We start from the raw sequence: 22,974 nt of genomic DNA, 5'->3' as shown, positions 1-22,974 counted from the left end.
GCGAGCGTTTCTAATTCGAAACTATGGTACTTCGCCTCCACATCCGTTGTGCGTTTCGAAAAATAGAATAAAAAATAATAAAAAAAATAGAATTTACTGTCTTTTTTCTTCTGCATTAAAATTGAACCAAAACCTAGGGCATTAGCATCACAATGTAACTCTGTTGGATCTTTTGGATTGTACAAGGCCAGAATAGGGGCTTCCAAAAGATTTACTTTTAATATTTCAAAACAGTCTAACTCTTTCGCACCAAATTCGAACTTTCTGTCCTTTCTTACAAGATCATACAACGCCTTTGCTTTTGTTGAAAAATCTTTGACAAATCGTCTGAAATAAGAGCACAGTCCAAGAAAACTTTGAACCTCATGCCTTTTTGTCGGTACAGGAAAATCTTTTACTGCTTGCATACCTTTCGAATCAGGTTTGATACCCTCTCCCGATATAACATATCCTAAATAATTTTTTTCTCTTTGAAGGAAGTCACACTTATCTAACCTAAGCTCAAGCTTGTTATCTACCACTCGTTTAAAGACCTCCATTAATATCTCCATATGACTCTCACTATCTTTCGTTGCTATTAAAATATCATCCATATAAATTAGAACCTTATCTTCTTTAACCAAATCGGCAAAGAGTTTGTTCACAAGTCTTTGAAATCTGGTGTGTTTCGCAAACCAAACGTCATTCTAAGCCATTCATACTGACCCATAGGGGTTGTAAAAGCGGTATACTTAATTGAATTCTAGTGCATATGCACGTGAAAGAACCCATTTTACTTTTCTGTGCGTATGATAAACGTCTTGGAGGGTAATTAAAAGGTTCAGTTTTATCAAAATTAAGTTTCATTTTCCATTTTACTAAGGGGATCTCCGGCCGTTTCGGTTTCGTATACAACTTATCAAAAATTTCGATCAGTTTTTCCCTTAACGTAAATAATATTTAACAGGTTGCATTCGGTTGGATCTGGGTATTCAATTGACATAATTTCCGACTCGAAATGATCGCTGGATTGGGCACTTAAATTTTGACTTAACTCTATCATTTTACACGAATCACTTTGCGTTTCTTTGTGACCATAATTAATCTTTATACTATCATTTGAACAATCATCTTTCTCACAGCTATCAGTCGAGCAACTGTTTTTAATCTGTCCAACATTTGAGCAATGAAATTTAAAACTACTATCCTTCTCTGAGCGATCGTTTGCAATACAGCAATCTTTTGAGCAAATATCCTTTAAACGATCATCAACACAACTATCGTTTGAACAATCATTGATAAAACTATCATTTGAACAATCATTGATACAACTATCATTTGAACAATCATTTTCCCTAACAATCTTGCTCTCTTTTGACTAAAAAGCCTCTGCGAGTAGAGATAAGAGTTCCTGGGCTGGCAAGGACAGAAAGTTCTCGGAAGAGTGCAACCAAATTTGGGTACGGCCTTGCCCACTGTAACGACAACAATCCGGGAAAATCTGTAGCGCCCACAGTTTTTATGATAGAACAACATTTTTAACTGATTTGTCTTATCAACACCTATCAAAAATCCAATAAAATTTGCCACGCCCATTCTAACGACCACAAACCGCCCAAGACTGTGGTGTCAGGCTAGAAACTATTTTTGTTAAAATTAATTTTTCTCATTAAAACCTTTCGATTGACCTAAACAAATATTTCCCACGCCTACTCTAACGCCCGGAAACGGCTAAAACGTCTAAAACTGTTTGACGCCCAAAATAGCCGGTAGATGGCGCCTTAGAACATAATTTGCTGCTATATAATATCTCCATTTTTATTTTTCTCCCTCAAGCTGAGTAACGGGTATCTGATAGTCGAGGCACTCGACTATAGCGTTCTTCATTGTTTTTAAGTTTAATTTTTAAAAGACTTATGGAATTTTTAATTTAAATGCCAAAAACTACATCTATTGTATTAAAAGTTACAACTTACAAATTTATTCGTGTCTCGTTCTATTTTGATAACAAATTTTTTTCTAATTCTAGGTGCAATCTCTCAGGTAGAGCCATCCGAGCCTCCGGAGAAACCGCTTCAAAACGCAATGAGGTGTGTGAAAAACTTGAGCTGCCTTAAGCGGAAGTCTTCTCTAAAATCAATAAAAGAAAATAAAAATTATATTTTATTATCTGTAGCTGCTAAGCGCTTAACCTGTGCTTAATCTGTGCTTTTTCCTCTTCTTTATCAAGCGCTCAAACTATGCTTTTTCGTCTGGTTAATTAAGCGCACAACCTGTGCTGAATCTGTGCATTTTCTTCTGCTTAATTAAGCGCACAAAAGGGTGCTTCAAAAGTCACAGAATCTGTTCTCATTTTCGAGCACTGCTTAAACAGTAATTTTCAAACAAATGATGAGCACTTTGTATTAATTCGGTGCTCATTCAGTGCTGAATGGTACTGCACGGTATGTTCCATTGCACATGGGAGCAGGGTATTTGTAGACGTCACAGCCGGCTTCGTGCTGATTGAGCGCCTAACGAAATTGTGGAACTGCAGGATATGAAGCAGCACCAACGTCACCTTCGAAACATCACCATAAATCTAGCTGAATGTGATTTCGGGAAGGAAATCGAATTCTTAGGACTTCTTATTGATGCAAACGGCATCAAACCACAGTCTATTTCGGCTTTCCTTATGTGCAAAGGTTCTTGGCAATTACTTAACTCCAATCCCTCGTGCCGCCACCATCAAGAATTCCAATAATGTAAGCGAACTTGCCCACCAAGTACCCACTACGCCACTTTTCTCTGCAAAAGCCAGGCGATTTACATAAATTCGTCGAGAGTCCGTTCTATATATGTACCATTATCAGAAACGCAACGAAAGTATATACGATCGAGAATTACTCGTATCATACCTGAGCCTCGAACCATTTCATATATGCTAGAAGAAAAAACATTTGATACTCGCACAGCTCAAATACCGTTGGTATACACCTTGCGCTAGAACCATTTTGGTCGGATTCGCATTTGGTTGAAATCAAAAATACTACCGCTGAGACACTTTCTCGCATCAACTATCAACCAAAACCAACTCAGCATCGCAAAAGTAAGTTGCTTGTAGGTAAAACCAGCCAGCATTCTTAGCTCTAAGAAATAACAAAAGTGCAATTTATTTAATTCTAGCGTGCGACCTTTCGTGTCAGCGCCTCTACGAAAGAACGTTGTTTTTCGACAAAATTAATATCTCAAGAACGGATCAGGATATTGTCTTTTCTGTCGCTGATTCGTCTAATCAAATTCATTGAAGAAATTATAGGATCAAAAGTAGCTGTAGCTCGATAAAACACGGTCAGCTTTTCAGTCCTAACTCATTTTCTTACGCGATGCAGACGATCAGATTTTGTTTACTAGATTCAGATCTTTCTTATCCGAAATTTCATATAGGAAAAACGGTCCTTTTTATGATATCACCGCCGTAAAATAACAATGCATAAACGCATGCAGGTAGTGGCAACCACTGGTATGAATCAATGATCATCTCGGCAGTTCGATAACACACGACATAGAATATAGAAACATCAATTGTAAGCTAGCATGAAAGGCATATTAAAATTGTTCCTAAATTTGTAATAAGCTGTTCATCAATTATGAGGAAATGAGGATTTGAAAATGCTCGACGAGTAGTATTAACGTCGTTGGAACTGCAATATACTTCATATCGATATTTAACGAAAGTTTTCCCAATACAGGTCTTTCATTTTTTCGCTGGAAAGCCGGTTAAAAAATTCTCCACTTCTTTACTTTACTTGTATACCCTACGTGCAAAATAAATTCAAAGACTCAAATCCAGCTGTAACGGAAGCTTTGTCCGTATAATAAATGGCTAGCTTCGGATAAAAGCTTGAAATTTCGCTTAAAAAGAAAATCAGATGGTGAGGCCCACAAATTGGATAGGCTTGAGTTGAATTGGTGCCATAAAATACTGGGAAATATTACGTTTGTAATGGAAATGAGGAAATGAGGCGTAGGTGTTAAGTTCTATTCTTCATCACAAATCCTATTAGAATACATTGTACCTAACCCACCTCAAACTTCGGCTCTATCCAAAATTTAAAGACCGGCGGGAACCGTCTTATGGTTAGTAGTCAGTAGGGACGGGTTGAGTTCATTGCAATCAATCTCTGGACGTCCATCACATAAATATATTTTAGAGTCCCTGTATCATAAACTTTTTTCTTTGATTCTAACTATTGTTCAACGATTAAATGGATTACTAGGGTGTGGTATATGTTTCCATTCTTTAAAAGCACTCCCTGATCTTGTTAAGAGACTGGCTTTGTACCCTAATAATAATATCCAAATTCTTAACAATCTAAATAACATTACTCAAATACTTCAATGTTCATTAAAAAGTTTTATTAAGAACTAACGTACTTTGCAGAATTCATTTCTGAAAAAGTGTTTTAAGTCAATCTGTTTTCCTTAATAGGAAACTAGACTACTAAACATTGTAAACCTAGAATTATATATACATTCGGATGGAGGACTGGTTTCAGTTTAATTTTACTTTACAAGCATAGCCTTTACTATTGGTCTATGCTGACTGATTGTTGGAAGTTCTATTACAAAATTATACGCACAATATGGAAATAGCAATATTTAGGACTTAGTTTCTTTCACCCATTCCTTTTGCAGTCATGAAAGGATTTCCTACGATGCTGTAAGGAGTTAAATTATTGCATTCGTTTGTGGGTGACTTTTTGTGTAAGACTAACTTTATTATCAATCGTAATTTAGTTGTTTATTTCTTGGATCTTATTTTTTTTTATCTATTACAATACGTTACTTAAGAATTGTACTGAATAAACTAAATCCGTTATTCTGCCAATTGATCACCCATCGCAGGACTGCGTTTGTTGTAAAACAAAGGTTTAATATTACATTAAGAGGCTTTTATTCATGAATGTTGTTTCAAAATTGATCTACGTGACATCTGGAGACCTTCAGGGTAATCATTTGGGCCTTTTGCTGCTTACTTTGTTTATTAACGATCTTCCCTCAATCATAATACAGTCTCGTGTACTAATGTTTGCTGATTATGTTAAGCTTTGTTTATCATATAATGATATAGCGACGGGATTAAACTTACAGCCAGATATTGATTGTTTTCTTTTCATGGATGGTGTGAGTACAACTTTTTAAATTTGAACTGCCTTAAATGCAACGTTATGTCTTTTTATAGGAGTACTCTTAAGTTTCTTTCTTAACAATTTAGGGTTTCTTCTGGACCCTAAACTTAAATTTGACTGCCACATAATGTCCACTGTTTACAAGGCCATGAGTGTTCTTGGGTTAATAAAACATTGGTTAAAAGAATTTGATGACCCTTATACGACAAAATTATTATTCACCTCCCTTGTCCGTCCTATTTTGGAATATTGTTCGTCGGTTTGGAGTCTACAATATCAAGTGCACATCGACCGTATTGAGATTGCACAAAAAAATTTCTCTTATTTGCCCTGCGTATTTCAAACTGGGTTCAAAACGTAAGGCTACCTTCCTACCAGAGTAGATTACAATTGCTTAATTTACCTATACTTGTAAATCGTAGAACAATGCTTGGTACTATTTTTACACAAAATCTTATAAGAGGTGATATTGATTCTGCAGGATCCGCCTAACATTCAATATTCCTGTTATTATTATCCCCTATTCACGATGTACATACTCGTACATCAAATAGTTGTCTGCACGAGCTCTTTCGCGTTCTATGTAGTAACTATGACAACCTTTATCATTTAATTTGCATTTCAACTTCTATCCTGGTATTAAAAACTAATATTTTGACCCTTTTGCTTCATTCTTTATTTTGATTTGTGTCCCGTCTCGATTTGATTTATGTATCTTCCTCGCGAACTCTCATATTTTGCCCATATCGATAATAGGGCCCTGCGCGCACCAAGCACGTGCTTGGTGTCGTTGGGCCACTTGTTTGTACTGTTCGAAGTGCATCAAAGTCCATAATTTAATTTAATTACAATTGATTTATTCGTGTGAGCGCTGTCTAACAAAATAAACCTTCACTGACATAGAGACTACATAGGTATATCTGCCTCCTACACATACCAACAAATGATGCCGATGCTGCAAATGTCTATGGGTCGACATTAACCTGACTTCTTACTTTTCGGCTCTGCCATGTTCGCTGCTTTACGCCTAGAGTCACCATCAGATTTTTTTTTCGCCGAAGAAAAAACCTAGGAAGTCTTTTCTGTTCTCCGATCGTTGGAAAATAGTATTCCCTCAGTCGCATGGGGTAGCTTTTTAGCAAGTTGGCAAGTCTCGTTCGCAGGTCGAAGAGTTGCGTTCCGATATTGGAAGTCTGTTCCATAACGCATGCTGATTGCTTCAGAACTTCTAAAGATCGTTATAAATTTGATTCTCGACCATTACACGTTGTTTTATATAAATTAGCAAGGCATCAATTTAGATATCAGCTTACGTAATCGTCTTCCTGCGATTTTTGCTCTCTACACAATTTTATTGATTGCGGGATGAAGTTTTCCATATTATAAGCCGTAGACGTGTGACTGTTGTAGCAAATATGTTAAAAGTTAAATTTCGAGAATTTGCTAGTTCTGCATCTTTCCCCTTTGCTACTTTTCACGTTTCTTCATACCACTTGGCAAATAAATCTTCGTCAGCCAATTTAAGGCTACGTTCTAAAAATTAAAATTTTTTGAAAAGTCAGAAAAACTGATATTTTTATGGCTAATAACATTTTTGTTCTAATAAGAAGACAACACTAGTGTTTTCTACAGGGGACGTTTACGCCTAATACAAACCACACAGATTGGAATTCATTTTAAAACCAGAAAGGAAGTTAACTTCGACAATCGAAGTTTGTATACCCTTGTAGTTGTAAAAAAAATCAATAATTTTATTAAATTGAATTCGAGATAAAAATGAATTTTCCCAGTATTATAAGATAATATGTCGAAAAGCCACAAAGCTATAATTTGTTTCATATTATTTCCCACCAATTATTCGATCGTTCCCATGGCATCTATATGATATAGTCGCCCGATTTTGATAAAATTTAATTCGAAATTCAAAACCAAATAAAAAATGTTATTTCCAAGCGTAGGAGGATGGATACATGTTAAAAAACACCGAAGATATAACTTTCAATATTATTTTAGCACTAATTTCCCGATTGTTACTATGGGAGCTATATGATATAGTCGTCCGATTTTGATCAAATTTAATTCGAAATTCAGAACTAATTTAAAAATGTTATATCCAAGCTTAGAAAGGTATATGTTAAAAAACATCAAACATATAATTTTTTTAATTTTTTCCCCCATAGTTCCTATGGGAGCTATAAGATATAGTTGTCCGATCCGGCTCCGACTTATATACTACCTGCAATAGAAAGAAGACTTTTGGGAAAGTTTCAGCCCGACAGCTTCAAAACTTAGAGACTAGTTTGCATAGAAACGGACGGACAGACGGACATGGCTAGATCGACTCGTCTTGTGACGGTGATCAAGAATATACTCGTGTATACTTTATGGGGTCTAAAACGTCTCCTTCACTGCGTTGCAAACTTCTGACTGAAATCATTATACCCTCTGCAAGGGAATAACTATAAGTTATGGTATATAAGTGGGTATGTAGAGGCTGGTGACAACTTAAAAAATATCATTACATGTCATGTGTGGGTAGCTGCTTGGGAGAATGTGGCTAGTGTATATGAACGATTTGCTGGTAGGTAGCTGGTAAATGGTGGCTGGTAGGTAGTGGCTGGTGACAAATTTAAAATTGAAATCGGTGACATGTCATGGCTGGGTACGTGTTGGCTGGTGGGTGGTGGGTAGGTGTCGGCTGCTGGGCAGCAGGTGGCTGGTAGGTGGTGGTTGGTGGTAGTTGGTAGCTGGTGGCTGGTAGGTAGCTTGTGGCTGAAAGGTGGTGGCTGGTGGGTAGGTGGTGGGGGGTAGATGGTAGCTGGTGGTTGGTTTGTATGTGGTAGCTGGTGGCTGGTAGTTGGTAGTTGGTGGGTAGTGGTTGGTGGTTAGGTGGTTGGTGGTGGTGATGTAGCTGGTGGGTGGTAGATAGTTTGTGGCTGGTGGCTATGCAGGCTGGTGAGTGTCTAGTTGTTGGTGACAAATTTAGCAAATGTCATCGGTTACATGTCATGGGAGGGTATGTTGCTGGTTGGTAGCTGCTGTCTCGTAGGTGATAGGTAGCAGGTGGCTGGTAGGTGGAAGCTGGTGTGTAGATGGCAGATGGTGCAGTACGTGGTAGGTGCTAGCTGGTTGGTAGCTGGTGGTTAGCTGGTGGGTACCTGGTGGATAGCTGGTGGTTAGCTGGTGGGTACCTGGTAACTTGTAGGTAGCTGGTGGCTGGTGGATAAATGGTGGCTGGTAGGTGGTAGCTGGTGTGTAAATGGTAGAAGGAGACTGGTGGGTAGCTGGTGATGGCTGATGGGTAAATGGTGGCTGGTGGGTACCTGGTACCCCTGCTTCTCCGGCGGTACTGCTGTTAGGTTTTACTTCGCCGGAGGGGGGAATGCCCTAAGGGCTCTTTATCCTATTGAAATTCCGCAGTCTTTCTGCGATGCCCAATTTTTTTTTAGAACTATTGTGCCCATGTTATATACAGCGGACCAATTCATACTGATTCAAGCATAATTTCCACCAGGTTACAAACGGCTGGCATTTTCCCCACCCTTGTGCTCAGATCTCGACGTTTATTTTCAAATCTCGGACAGACAAAAAATACGAGCTCTGCGTCTTCATTATCCGATTCGTATATTAAGATTAAGATTCGTATTCAAAGCATCCATGTCCTGTCAGCAATTGCGTTAAGTAAAAGTAAAAGCTTGTGCGTCCATCGTCCTTTTGCTGCTATTTACCCACCTCTCCTGCCACTTTGCAATGGTAAGTTGTCTGCACCTTTTCCGTAGGGATTCGACCCCTGTACTACCTGCGCGGATACCCGCTGATTGCACTGCTGGTCGATCATGATACCCAAGTATCTTAGGCTTGGGCGAGATTTTATATTGGCTTCTCCAATTTTAATAGTGGCCGTCTCCACTTTCTGCCTGCTACATATCAAGACTGATTCGGTCTTATGAGCTGCCAAGGCGAGAGCCTTAAAGTAGAGCCACATGCTTGCTCGTTTCCCAGCTTCATTGCAGGTTCTTTCCACATCTCGGAGTTTCTTTGCCGTAACTATTATGGCTACGTCATCCGCGAACAACCACCTTTTTCCCTCAAAGGATTTGTCTGCGATTTCGCACAATTTACCAATGGCAACAATTGTAGATAGCCCCTTTCGAAAACCATACTATTCTTTCAAGAATTTTACCCACTGTACCCAGCATGCAAAGTGGCCTATACGAAGAAGGCTCCTTCGCTGGCTTGTCCTCCTTTGGTATGAGTACCAACTGCTGAGTTTTCCAGCGACTAGGGAACACACCTTTTGTTAGGCATGCGTTATACATGTCAACGTACTATTTTATGTTTGCTTTTATGGCTATTTTTAGTACTTTATTAAGGATTTTATCAGGTCCCGGTGCCTTGTCGTCCTTTTTTGTCTTCAGAACCTCAAGGACTTCTATAGGACTTGTGAGATTTATGCTCCTCGTGTCCACGATCTGTGCTATACGCGACATACTCACTTGCTCAGGGAATAGTGTTTCAACTATTCTTTTTAGGCTGACTGGGCATTTCGGCGAAGTCGTTTTGTGACGAGTTTATATGCGAAGCACCAAGGGTTCGAGTCTATTTCTTCGCATATATTATTACAGCACGTGCGTTTGATTTCTTTTATGGATTTTTCCAGGGCTCGTCTTTTTCCGTGTAGTATATCTAGAGTACCCTGAATTCGAGTCTTCCCCTTGAGCGTTGGTATGCGCGTCTTGCTCTATGAAATTTTCTCTTGGCTTCCACAATGGATAGGTTCCACCAGTATGCAGGTCTTCTCCTTGATGGGGTTTTCCCCTTACTCTGCATTGATGAAATTTGCGATGCGTTTTGCCCTTTCGTCAGCTGATCCGTTTGTAGAGAGGTCCTGGATCAACGTCTGAACGATCTCCACGTCTAGCTTTTTTATTTTGTACCCTACCACGGTCTATGGAAAACGCGTGGTGGGCCATTTGTGGACTTAATCGTGCAAATTATTGCTGCATGATCACTTCCCATATAGGCGTCACTAACCTCCCAGCTGGAGCCCGAAGCCAATCCAGCGCCCACAGATGTGAGGTCAATGAACTTATGCCGGCTCTAGAGAAAGTCGGTTTTGTTCCAGAGTTCAGCAGTACTAGTTCAAGTGCGGCGAATCTCCCCTTGAATTTGTTCGGAGGAGCCCCACTCCGTAGCCCAGGTGTTAAAGTCTGTAACGAACACACTCGACGAGCGTAGTCCACCCTAACACCTCTGTCTACGTTTCGACAGGCTGGCTCACGGAGATGGGTGTGGGATTGAGCTTAGATAGAAAAATAGTGTCACAGAACTAACAGTGGTAGACAGAGAGACGATAACTATAAGAATTTTATCCCACAGTTAAGATTCGGACGAAAAAGTGTACCTATCGAAGATGGAGGTAATGGATATTTGAACTACGTTATGAAATTACGATTACATTATATAGTCGGTTAATTAATATTCTTCATCCAAAGCAAAGGGACTTGAGGGGTGAGGTAAAACCTTACGCGGGTATACACCGGCGATCCTGTTGCAGTCGTTTCCCGATGTAAAAATATGAGTCCGGGCTGACAAAATTACTAAGTAAATACACCTCACGGCTTACGGGTAGACTTGGCGCTGAAGTGGAAATCCTTTAGGCCGATCGGCGTACCGTTAAAGCGGATTGCCGTGACGCTTGCGGGTTGTGGAGTCGTGAAGGCGCGTGTTCTGGGCGTCACGCTGATCCAGACCGATGCAAAATGAATCCGCTGAAAGCGGCACCTGCTCCTTGCTGTGCGCAGGAGGAGGATTCGCAGAACTGTCGCAATTCTTAGAAATCGTCGATGGTTTTCTGTTTTCTGGGGAATTCCAATCAAAAAATGGCAAGGTTAAGACAGGCGGGAAGATGGATACGAACGGATGGAACAATTTTTTCCAGGGGCAAACGAACTGATCTCGATAGCAGCTTGAGTCAAAGACGCGGAAATAATGGCGTCTAGAGTGGACGTATGCATAAAATCCCTAAATGTGGTATTTTCGGGTATTTTGTGTAAGAATCGGATCCTTGCTAATAGCAAGGTTGCATTTTGGGGCGAATGACTTAGCTAAAATATCTTAGCTACTACTTAGGCAAAAATAGGGTGATTTTCCCGGGCGTCTTCTGAAATCTCTTCGAGCACAGATATTGCCTGAGGGAGGCTAAGGCTTTGCGGCAGGTAACAGCTATAGAAAGCTATACCATTCACGTGGGCCCTGGCGAAGCAATTTCCGCTTTTTTCTTGCTAATCTGAGGCCTTGGGATTCCGCAGCTCCATATTGCCGATTTTTTGCTACTATTTGCTACCCTTTCACCGGAGTTTATCTTTCTATATTGCTCGCTTATGAGTGTCATGTCTACGTTTGAATTTAGAGCAGTCCTTCTGGGATCTCCAGTTCCCTGCAATATGGTTGAGCTCCATACACCTCCATGCACCTTTTGGGCGTTATTTTTGACTGGATTCTGCACTAGGTACATCCCAACCTAAGTTTTCCCTTCTCCATGAGACGTCTCTCTATATCGGGCATAAATCTTAGTGTGGCGGTTTGGGTGCCCCTGTACGCCGCCCTTAGTCCTACCACCGCAGATTCTGGCAGTTCCACATCAAACTGTGACGAGTCTGTGGATCCCCAGTTTTGGTGCCAGCTGTTGAAATCTCCTGTTGTCATGACGGTTTCGTTGTTAATGGTAATTACGTTATACAGGTTGCGCGAAAAGGATTTGTTGGATGAGATATAAATGGAGTATATTTTAAAGTTTTATTTTGATTTTATTTCTGCTGCTCGTAGGCTGAAGGGGTTTGATATTAGATATTTCTGCATATTTCTTTTCCAGCTCTTTAAAAAAATGGACTTATGGATTTCGTTTTTATTTTGCATTTGTCTTTCAGTTGGTCTGGTGGGGTTTTCTGTTGGTGATGGATATTTTAGGGTTCGGGAGTATGAAGTTTTTTGGATATGATTGTGACGTGTAAAGTATGTGGAACGGGCAGTTTCGTGGTATACGTGAGATTCTAATGGTTATGAGTTCCTCTTCTTTGAGAAAGATTGGGCACTTTCTGTCCACGGACGTGTGGTTGCACCTGCAGTTAATGCTTTTCGGTTACTGCTCACATTCGTTATTGTCGTTGCTGTGAGTGGTTTCTGACCAGTTTTTACATGTAGGGTTATCATGCTTGCAGCCAGGTTGGGGGTGGTTGAAGCGAAGGCATTTAGAGTTAAATGTAAGCGTTATAAGTCGTGTTGGGACTCGATTTTCATCAACTCGATTGTTCCATTTGTAGACCTCAAAAACTTGTTGGGACTTCAGTTCGGCTAGAATTTCTCTTTTGAGACATTCCTCATAATTAAAGTAAATAACTCCTTTGGTCCCGTTAAGGACCTTGCGCTGTACTTCACCAATTTTTTTTTTAATTTTAAGTAGTTTGTTAGCTTGTTGGGTGATTTTTGTTTGAATTAGAATCGTAGCTGCTCTTGTTACTTTACATTTTTCCACTTCACCTCCGCAAATGTATTCTATCTAGCCATGTCCGCTTAAATCTGCCTGCCGCCCATATAACACCTTCTGAAATTGCCGGTAGGTGGCGCCCTAAAATGTCGCTGTGCTGCTTATAAAAATGCGCCACGCCCACTCGAACGCCCACAAACGGTTTAAACGCTTAAATCTGTCTGCCGCCCACATAACATCTACTGAAATATTATCCTGTGAAATTTTATTTAATTTATTTTTCTTATATATATATTTAATTATTTCATTGAGATCCCTATTTATCATAAAATATTGCATGCATTGTTAAGAAAAGAAACACCGCCTCGGTCTTGTAGTCTTTCGCATCAACTTACGTGATTGATTACTGTATTTTTTTTCGATGCCAAAGAATTTCCGAAAAGAGAGAAATAGACGAATTGAAATTTATTGGTAAAAATGATATGTGCCTACAAAACCCAAAGTTACCATACACACATTAAATTGATCCTTACTCACAAATTTGGGACTAACATATAAGTCCCGACTGCGGAATGTGATTGGTAGGCTTACACCACTTTTAATAATATCGTTTCTATTAATTTTTGAAAAATTGCTTTGAGTTACATTGAGCTTTCAGGTTATATTCGTAAATTGTGTGATGTTTTTGCACTAAATTTTGTTTCTAATTCATTTTTCTTATAATTTGTCATAAATAAAAAATCTATTATATCAAGTTAAGTTAATAACAATTCTCTTTCTCCGATCCAAGGGCAAGAAGTGGGTAAGAAATTCTGTTTCGCTTGTAGACGTTTTTAAGTTACGTGTCTTTAGTCGATTAATTCTATTGTTACAGAAGAACGGCCATTTCCTGTTTCTCCGTATGGAAATATAATGTTTTTTTTACATTTATTTCATTTAAACTATTTATTAATTAAAGAAACACGAATGTTTGAAATATCATATTTACAGACTTACATAAATTTGCTTGTTCTTCTTCATCGTTTACTTAAACTTCTTCAATGGTTTGACTGTATTCAGAAAATAACAATTGCCAATGTAATTTGTAAAATATTTGTGTGCAACTGACAAGGAAGGCTCCAGGATGTACTTTTTAACCCTTTAACCTCAAATTCCGTTAACTTGAGGACCTGATGTCTTAAACGGCGTCTATTTGGGACATGATCTTTTGAAATGCGTACCAAGATTATTCTGAGACTTTTGGGTAGCTCAACTATTAAGACATGAAACATTTAAAACTCAAATCTATGCTTTTTTCACCAGTGACTTGTCATAATAAACAAATAAATCTACGAACTCAGAAAAATAAAAAATGGCTTTATTGTTTTCTATATTATTGTTTTAAGACACGTCCTCTTGCCCAAAGATCGCCAGGGTGCCGAGGCTTCAGCCTTCTTCGCGTTGTGGTTGGGTTTGCCAGCGATGCTGGCCATGATTGATGTGGGCTAGTAGACGGTCGTTTTAACGGCGGAGTGAATGTTGATCTGCTCTCGCACCGTGGGGATGTAAAGATCGCGAGCTAGGACCTCGTATCTTACGTACAAAGGCGCATCCGCAATCGTACGTAGCACCCTGTTTTGCACTTTTTGAACCCTCATGACATTTGAGTCTGAAGCGGTACCCCATATTTGTATGCAGTACGTGAATGACGGAACCACTATCGACCTGTACAGCAACATCTTTTTGCTAAGGCTAAGCTCACTTAAACCTTTAAGCACCCAATTTAGCTTCCGCAGCTTAGCACGACATTTTGCTGTGATCTTAGGTATGTGTTGCCTCTACGAAAGACGTTTTTCCAAAATCAAGCCCAAATACTGAGCCTGGGCTGATTGCGCTATGACTGTGTCCTAAAATTTCACTCTGGGGAGAATTTTACTTCTAAGAGAGAAGTTGCAGTGCTAAGACTCGATCGATTCGTCCATTCGCCATACAAATCCAAAAATCCATGGAGTTGGCAATATTCCTATGTCATCAGCATATGTAGCCAAGAGGGTACCCGGTTCCCAGGGTATGGAAGGTAAATAGAGTATATAGAACCGGACCAAGAACGCTACCCTAAGGTACGCCAGCTCGAATGCATCTGATAGGCGATCTTTCGCCTCTCACATCTACCATACAATTTCGTTTTAAGAGATACGATTTCAGGAGAAGATAGTGGGCAATATGCAGGAGAGTTTTCAACTTAAAAAGCAAGCCATTGTGCCAAACGCGGTCAAAAGCTGGCAATTCTCCTGTCGACCCTGCCGAAACCCGGAGCCTTACTGCGTTGCAACTTGCGAATTTGAAGACAGACCTTTTTTGGACCCACATGTCGAATAGGTTGGACTGCCGAGGAGGGGGCATCGTTTCCTGAAACTGTGGTATATTTGCATTCTGAGGAAGGATGCACGTCTTGCGGGATAGCTTACAAGCGGATACTCTCTACTGGAGATCCTTAGTAAGTCATAACGAATTCATTTGTAAAAGGCAAAGTCTATGTCTGATGTCATGACTTGGCTATAGGCCCTCCGGTAGCAGGAACCTGCATATGGGATGTGAGTATAATATCCGCTAGAGTTCTGTAGAATTATGTGATCCCCAGAGACGATAATGCGTATTCCAGTCTCCTGCAATTATAAAACTTGCCCAAGCTCACTAAGAAAAAGAGGCGAAAAAGAGGAGGACAATATGATAATAACGACAATATACGATAACGCAATGTTAATTTCCTCTTGGTCAGTTTTGACTTTGATCGCAACACACTGAGCAGTTTGGTGTTCTATACATAAGAATTGGTAGTATTTAAGGCACGATTTGATGATAATTGCGGATCCTCCGCGATGGCGGATGCTTTAAAAGATGAACGTCATATCCCCTAAGCTGGAAGAATGTCATGGAGCAGAAATGAATTTCGCTGACCAACATTACGTGACTTGTATTGTCAAGCCGCCGGAGATCCACACACCAATTTCGAGTCCAATTTGACTAATGGGCTTTAAAGGCAAAGTGGAGACCAGCAGCTGCTTGTGCATATCCTGGCGCTATTTGCGGTAAGAGGTTAGTTGAAACGGACATCATTGAAGCATCATCTGAAGCATTTTGTCAAACCGAGCAACAATGTCAGATAGTTGTTCAACAGATCGTAGATACATTTGTTCTTGTCCTTTCCATTGCTGATGTTTTTGGAATTGCTCGCGAAACGTTGATGTTTTTGCTGGAAGGGCTGTCGTCGGTATGATTTGTATTCGTAACGGAGGGAGGTCAGGTTCCAAGGTTGCTGCAACTGGGATCGGCCGACCTGATTTTGGTGACGAGAATGACAATTGGTGACATTTGCGTATGATAGAGCTCCCACGACATCGGATCGAACAGTTTTCCTTTTTGTAGTGTTTTTTTGAGGAGTAACGTTATCCTGGGATGGAACATTTTTTCGACGTCTTACTGTCTGCTGGTAGACGACACTGCACTTAAAATTTGCTGTGTATCACACACACAATTAACACATTTGTCCGGATGACCGTTCGCAGGCCTCTACGGCATGTTTCTGACCACATCTTACACAGTTATGATCCAGACAAACGTTGTTTTTCGAATGGTTGAAATACTGGCAACGATGGCATTGTACGACTTTATCCTTTTTGTATGGTAATTCCAATTGAACACGCTGGCGACACAGAGTCTTAACTTCGTGGACTTCCTTATTGGTTGGAGATCGCTCTAGTTCAGCAAACACTAGGTTGACAATCTTTGTTTTGGTGTATTGGTGAAACGAAAAATATGGCCAAGCAAAATAAGGCTTTCTTTAATGTGCTCGCTCGGAGTGAAGTGATGAACACCTCGAATAACCACGCGGTAAGATCTGTCCTCTTTAAGCTGCCAGGAGTGGAATGGGACTTTTTTTGCAATCAAATATTTCTTAATTGCTCTATACGCGTCTGAATCTGCAGCAAGGACCGAAACGGAATTGTTGGAATGACGTTTTACAGAGTACTTAGACGGATGACCGATTTTATCTATAGATTGAATAAGCAGTTATTGTCGGCGGTGGCTCGTGATTGGGTGAATGTTTGTTAGTAGCGTTGTCGATACTGTTGTTATTGGATTGACTCCTATTGCGTTCGACTCTGTTGTTGTTGGTGGTGGAGCTGCCGTGGCTTAAGCCTGCGGTGGTACTGGCCTGATCGGGGTTGTTAACTAACTGGCTGACTGTTTGGTAAGATTGCAAATATTTTTCGGTTGTGTCCATATCCGAAAGTTCAGCGAATCGGTTAGTGGACTCAGTTGTTTTTTACTAGTGGAATTTGTCTGCATTTTATTGGCAGATTGGGAGATCTGGATTCTGGACGGCGTTTGTTGTTTCTTGGGGTCCACCAGCTCCATCGTCACCGGCTATGGCTTCTAGCTCGGGTTCAATGTCATGGGATGATAAAGGCTGGGCGTTGATGAGGAATTTAGAGCATTAGTCATAGTATGTTGCATCTTAACAACCTTTGAATGGATGTCAAATTCGGATTCGGAGTCCGACATTGTAGGTATATCGGGAGCTGTGCACTGATTTATACTGCGTTACCGACTTCCAGTACACAAACCCACTTTGATTAGGTTCCACAAAAGCAATCGTAGCCTAGTGGGAAAGGTGTGCACCTTGCACCCCAGAGGCCCCGTGTTTAATTCGGGGAACGGATATCTGTATTTTTTAATTTTATTAAGATCATGATTAAATTTAAATTCGAATTTAAATTCAAAGTAACGTTAATATGCCAGATCAACAAATTGGAACTGTTGCTATTTGATCTCTGAGCACTGTCACTGCAGCTTGAGTTGACGGGTTTACAAAAACGAATTGATTTGCCACGAAGGTGCACTTGTCCCTAGAATCTTCGCAAAGAATTTCGCGGTAATGCAAAATCGCGTCTGCACTCCGCGAACATCTTTTTCCTAAGTTAAAGATTAGCAGTTAAAGTTAAGCAACTCTTAAAACTCTTCCACCTATTGAACAGGAGAATTGACTTCCACGGTAATGGAAATCAATATCAAGCTCGATCTATAGAAAAATATATAATACATGCATCACTCTTTTTTTTAAAGAGAAACAGTAAGGCAATAATACAAATCAATCACCACTAAGAAACCTAATTACGCAGACAATCAAATAAAAGTGTGCATGTCAGACTATTATGTCAAAAGCGTTACAATGCATGAATTCTAAATTGCTTAGCTTTTTTACAGCTTCTTGGAGAATTTTGCAGGTTTCTTCCCAGTTTCTATAGACTTTGCTTCAATCCGATGAGTCTCTCTAAATGTTATTTTAATGACAGTGATAGTCCATAGTCGTAGTTTTCAAACTCGTGTGGAATATTTTCTTCATTTCTTTCCTAGATAAAACTTAGCGAAGATAAATGAATAATGTTTAAAAATAAAGTTAATATGGTTTTCGATTATACCCGGCTTTACGGTTCGCAAGGAAAAATGTTGATAAGCTCTTCAAACTAGTTAACAAATTCTGCGGCTTGAACAACAATATTGATTTGGAAAATTTATTCTGCAAAAATGTAACCTTTACTGTGTAGATGGCACTTTCTAGATGTTTCCTATTAGTCGGTCGCAGCAAAAGTGATCTTTATTGCACAGATTTGTACAGGCTTTCACAAGAGTTCAGGGTATACAGTATGAGGGAGTGAGACAAACATAGTGTTTTTTAAGAGTAACAGGGATGTTAATATCTTGTGTATAATAAAAGTGTGACCTAACTTAATGTATGTATGACAGATGCTGTTTGCTACAATTCGGCCATCCTGACCAGAGAGCTCCTGATCTCTTAGCTATCTGCATTATTAATCCAAGGTCGTATGTTTGCTACAGCCCAAACTCCCTTATAAGGAAGCCTAGACTGTTGAAAACCTTCAACATCCTCTAAGACATACCTATCATTACGAAGTACCCTTGTCACTCTGTAAGGGCCTTTGAATTTTGGAATTAGCTTTTTAAATACGCCTACATGAGAATCGAAGTTTTTGATCATTACTAAGTCATCCGTCTGGTATTCTTTAGGATTCTTTCTCTTAAGATCTGTGCGTAACTTATTATATTCTTGTAACTTCCCAATGCTCTTACTGGCTTTTTCTCTAATTACTTCTAAATTTCTACATTCCCTATCTTTATTTTTCTAATTTTTCTTTTCAGCTATCTATAACCTTTCCCTTTTGAGACACTCCGAATAAAACTTGGCTTGGGTGCTGACTAACTGATCTTTGGATCGTATTATTAATTGCGTGTTCAACTTTTTCTAAAACTGTATCCCAGAAAAATCCTTTGCCTGGATCAGTCAATTTAGCGATCATGGGTCCTATGCTTCTATTTACTCTTTCGACTTGCCCATTGGCTTGCGGCGATCCAGTGGCTATCTTAATGTGTTTTACTTCGTTTTCCTCTAAGAAGTCATGAAATTCTTTAGATGTAAAGCATGTCCCACGGTCTGAGATCACGCATCGCGGCCTACTATACGACCTGAAATAGTCATTTAATGCTACTATTGCTTCCCTAGACTTTGTAGTTTTTGCCGGCTAAAGTCTTACAAACTTTGTAAATGCGTCTATAATCACCAGTACGTGTTTGTTGGCTCTACTCTTATCTACCGGGCCATAATGATCTATGTGTATGACATCAAATGGAATGCTTACTTTGGGAATGCTGTGAAAGAAACCTTCGTCTTTACCAGACTTATCAGAATAAGCGATACATTTCAAGCGATACATTGGCACATAAAATAAAAAACCATCCTTATCCTTTTTTCTGTAAATTATTCCATTTCGCATTTCTTAATCCTTTGATTCTATTTCCTGCAGTTTCTCAGCTATACTTTTGATTTTCTCATCTCTACTTTGACATATAACTAAGTTTTCTTCAAACGAATTAAAATCTATTGTCAGTATGTGTGTGTTCCTGCTAAGTGCATCGACATGCTGCATACGCTTGCCGGCTCTATGTTATAGAGTGTAGTCGTAATCTTGAAAGCGCCCACCTGGCAATTCTTGGGCATAATTCCTTTTTATTTAACACCAGTGTAAGTCACTACAGTCTGTAACTATTTTGAATTCTATTCCTTGAAGATAGATTCTAAAGCGTTGTAACGAGTAAACTACAGCGAGCGTTTCTAATTCGAAACTATGGTACTTCGCCTCCACATCCGTTGTGCGTTTCGAAAAATAGAATAAAAAATAATAAAAAAATAGAATTTACTGTCTTTTTTCTTCTGCATTAAAATTGAACCAAAACCTAGGGCATTAGCATCACAATGTAACTCTGTTGGATCTTTTGGATTGTACAAGGCCAGAATAGGGGCTTCCAAAAGATTTACTTTTAATATTTCAAAACAGTCTAACTCTTTCGCACCAAATTCGAACTTTCTGTCCTTTCTTACAAGATCATACAACGCCTTTGCTTTTGTTGAAAAATCTTTGACAAATCGTCTGAAATAAGAGCACAGTCCAAGAAAACTTTGAACCTCATGCCTTTTTGTCGGTACAGGAAAATCTTTTACTGCTTGCATACCTTTCGAATCAGGTTTGATACCCTCTCCCGATATAACATATCCTAAATAATTTTTTTCTCTTTGAAGGAAGTCACACTTATCTAACCTAAGCTCAAGCTTGTTATCTACCACTCGTTTAAAGACCTCCATTAATATCTCCATATGACTCTCACTATCTTTCGTTGCTATTAAAATATCATCCATATAAATTAGAACCTTATCTTCTTTAACCAAATCGGCAAAGAGTTTGTTCACAAGTCTTTGAAATCTGGTGTGTTTCGCAAACCAAACGTCATTCTAAGCCATTCATACTGACCCATAGGGGTTGTAAAAGCGGTATACTTAATTGAATTCTAGTGCATATGCACGTGAAAGAACCCATTTTACTTTTCTGTGCGTATGATAAACGTCTTGGAGGGTAATTAAAAGGTTCAGTTTTATCAAAATTAAGTTTCATTTTCCATTTTACTAAGGGGATCTCCGGCCGTTTCGGTTTCGTATACAACTTATCAAAAATTTCGATCAGTTTTTCCCTTAACGTAAATAATATTTAACAGGTTGCATTCGGTTGGATCTGGGTATTCAATTGACATAATTTCCGACTCGAAATGATCGCTGGATTGGGCACTTAAATTTTGACTTAACTCTATCATTTTACACGAATCACTTTGCGTTTCTTTGTGACCATAATTAATCTTTATACTATCATTTGAACAATCATCTTTCTCACAGCTATCAGTCGAGCAACTGTTTTTAATCTGTCCAACATTTGAGCAATGAAATTTAAAACTACTATCCTTCTCTGAGCGATCGTTTGCAATACAGCAATCTTTTGAGCAAATATCCTTTAAACGATCATCAACACAACTATCGTTTGAACAATCATTGATAAAACTATCATTTGAACAATCATTGATACAACTATCATTTGAACAATCATTTTCCCTAACAATCTTGCTCTCTTTTGACTAAAAAGCCTCTGCGAGTAGAGATAAGAGTTCCTGGGCTGGCAAGGACAGAAAGTTCTCGGAAGAGTGCAACCAAATTTGGGTACGGCCTTTCAACTTTGACATAACCAGCATGCGAGTTATGTCTTCACTTAGCTTGTACATTTTTATGATCGCGTTGAGCTGTGCGATCCAATCTTAAAGTTACAAATGTTCATAAAATCTTTTCCTAAAACAGTGCTATATGTTATAGATTTGTTTGCCACAATTAGTAATTCAAAATTAAATTTCACTTTATTCACAATAACAAAACATGATATCTTTCCATATATATCTAAAGGACTGTGATTCAAGCCAAAGTAATGTGAAAAGTTGCTTTCATTAACGTTAATGATATTACTACTTAGAATGTTTTCAACGCAGGATAACTTCGTAAAACTAATTGGACTGCCAGAATCGATTAGGCATTCTGCAAATAGGCACTGATTAGGGTGTGAATTAAAGTAAATTTTAAACGGTCTCACATATTCGTTTTTGGTTACGTTCTTCTTCTCGTTGCAATGGGATACGAGGTGCTCCAAACTTCCACAGCCGTAGCAAGCGTCGTATGCGCGCTTGGACTTGCGGCAGTCGGCCGCGAAGTGACCCACGGAGTTACAGTTGTAGCACCTTACAGCGGGTCCGGGTGGGTTTCCGGAAACAACTTTGTGGCGTCCAAATGCGAGAGTTGGTTTTCGCAAAGTTACTTTGGAGAATGCCTGCAACAGCTGGGCAGACGAATTAAAACAGTGCATGTGTGCCTGTTGTCGTAGAAGAGTATCCGGTATTCCTTCAATGATACTGTCGATTAATTCCTCGTCGTCTATACGGATGTGTACAGCCAACAGGGCCTTGTCATTAAAGTACGCAGCAAAGTCTTCATCTGGATGCCACTTTCGCTCCAGGAACTTGCGTCTGGAAATTGTCTTTCTCTCTTTTGACTGAAAAGCCTCTGCGAGTTGAGATAAGAGTTCCTGGGCTGGCAAGGACAGAAAGTTCTCGGAAGAGTGCAACCAAATTTGAGTACGGTCTTTCAACTTTGACATAACCAGCATGCGAGTTATGTCTTCACTTAGCTTGTACATTTCTATGATCGCGTTGAGCTGTGCGATCCAAGTTAACTGGAACTATGCTGTTAGCAGCACCGTCAAAAGGTGGAAGCATTTCCTTAACCGTGGTCAGCAAAGAGTTGTTGTTAAAAATGGCTTTATTAGGACTGGCAGGCTCTGCAACAAGATCTCCCAAATCAGATAGGGTGACATTGTTTTGATTTGGTGTGGACACATTGTTCCCGACTTCTGGCAAATTGCTCGTCGGAGGTGCGGTCACATTATTCAATGGCTGACGCCGGGAAACTTCCAACTTTAGAAACTCATTTTCCAATTGGACCGCTTCTAATTGACGCTTCAGAGATTCCAATTGCATGGAAATTCCTGGAACGCACATGCTGTTGTTGGCAGCTTCGTCGTTGTTTTGGGCACCCAGCGACGTAGCCCCAACATAGTCCTGATCGGCTCCTCCATTTGCAGCAGTATTTGGCCTTTCCCCGGGCCCAGCTTCAATGTCGGTCATCTCCTTGGGGTCCAGTACTGGACATTCTCCTCGGGCCTCGGGAGGCACACCATTCAACCGCGCTGCTAGTGTTGCCTTGGTGCCGCATTTCGGCAACCCAAGTTTTTCCAGAAAACATCGAAGCTCTGATGCTGTGTAGCCGTCCGCAGCTATGGTGTCCATCATTACGAACTATTTTAAATAGTTTAGGGATATGTATACGTATGTATGTGTGATCATCTTGCTAGAACT

General features: G+C 39.7%; 1 protein-coding gene across 1 annotated transcript in view; it reads right to left on the bottom strand.

Annotated features, from left to right (window-relative positions):
- LOC108032927 (D(3) dopamine receptor) overlaps nucleotides 1-22,974 on the bottom strand; it is a 148,919-nt gene that overhangs the window by 106,423 nt on the left and 19,522 nt on the right. The window contains exon 3 of the mRNA XM_050889516.1: nucleotides 1,956-2,109. The gene's annotated coding sequence lies outside the window, so the exon portion shown is untranslated. The remainder of the gene's footprint in view (nucleotides 1-1,955; nucleotides 2,110-22,974) is intronic.

This window comes from Drosophila biarmipes, chromosome 3R, assembly GCF_025231255.1.
Source record: "Drosophila biarmipes strain raj3 chromosome 3R, RU_DBia_V1.1, whole genome shotgun sequence".
Classification (NCBI taxonomy): domain Eukaryota; kingdom Metazoa; phylum Arthropoda; class Insecta; order Diptera; family Drosophilidae; genus Drosophila; species Drosophila biarmipes.
Note: the sequence above shows the minus strand (reverse complement) of the source record. Positions and strands in the feature narration are given on the sequence as shown.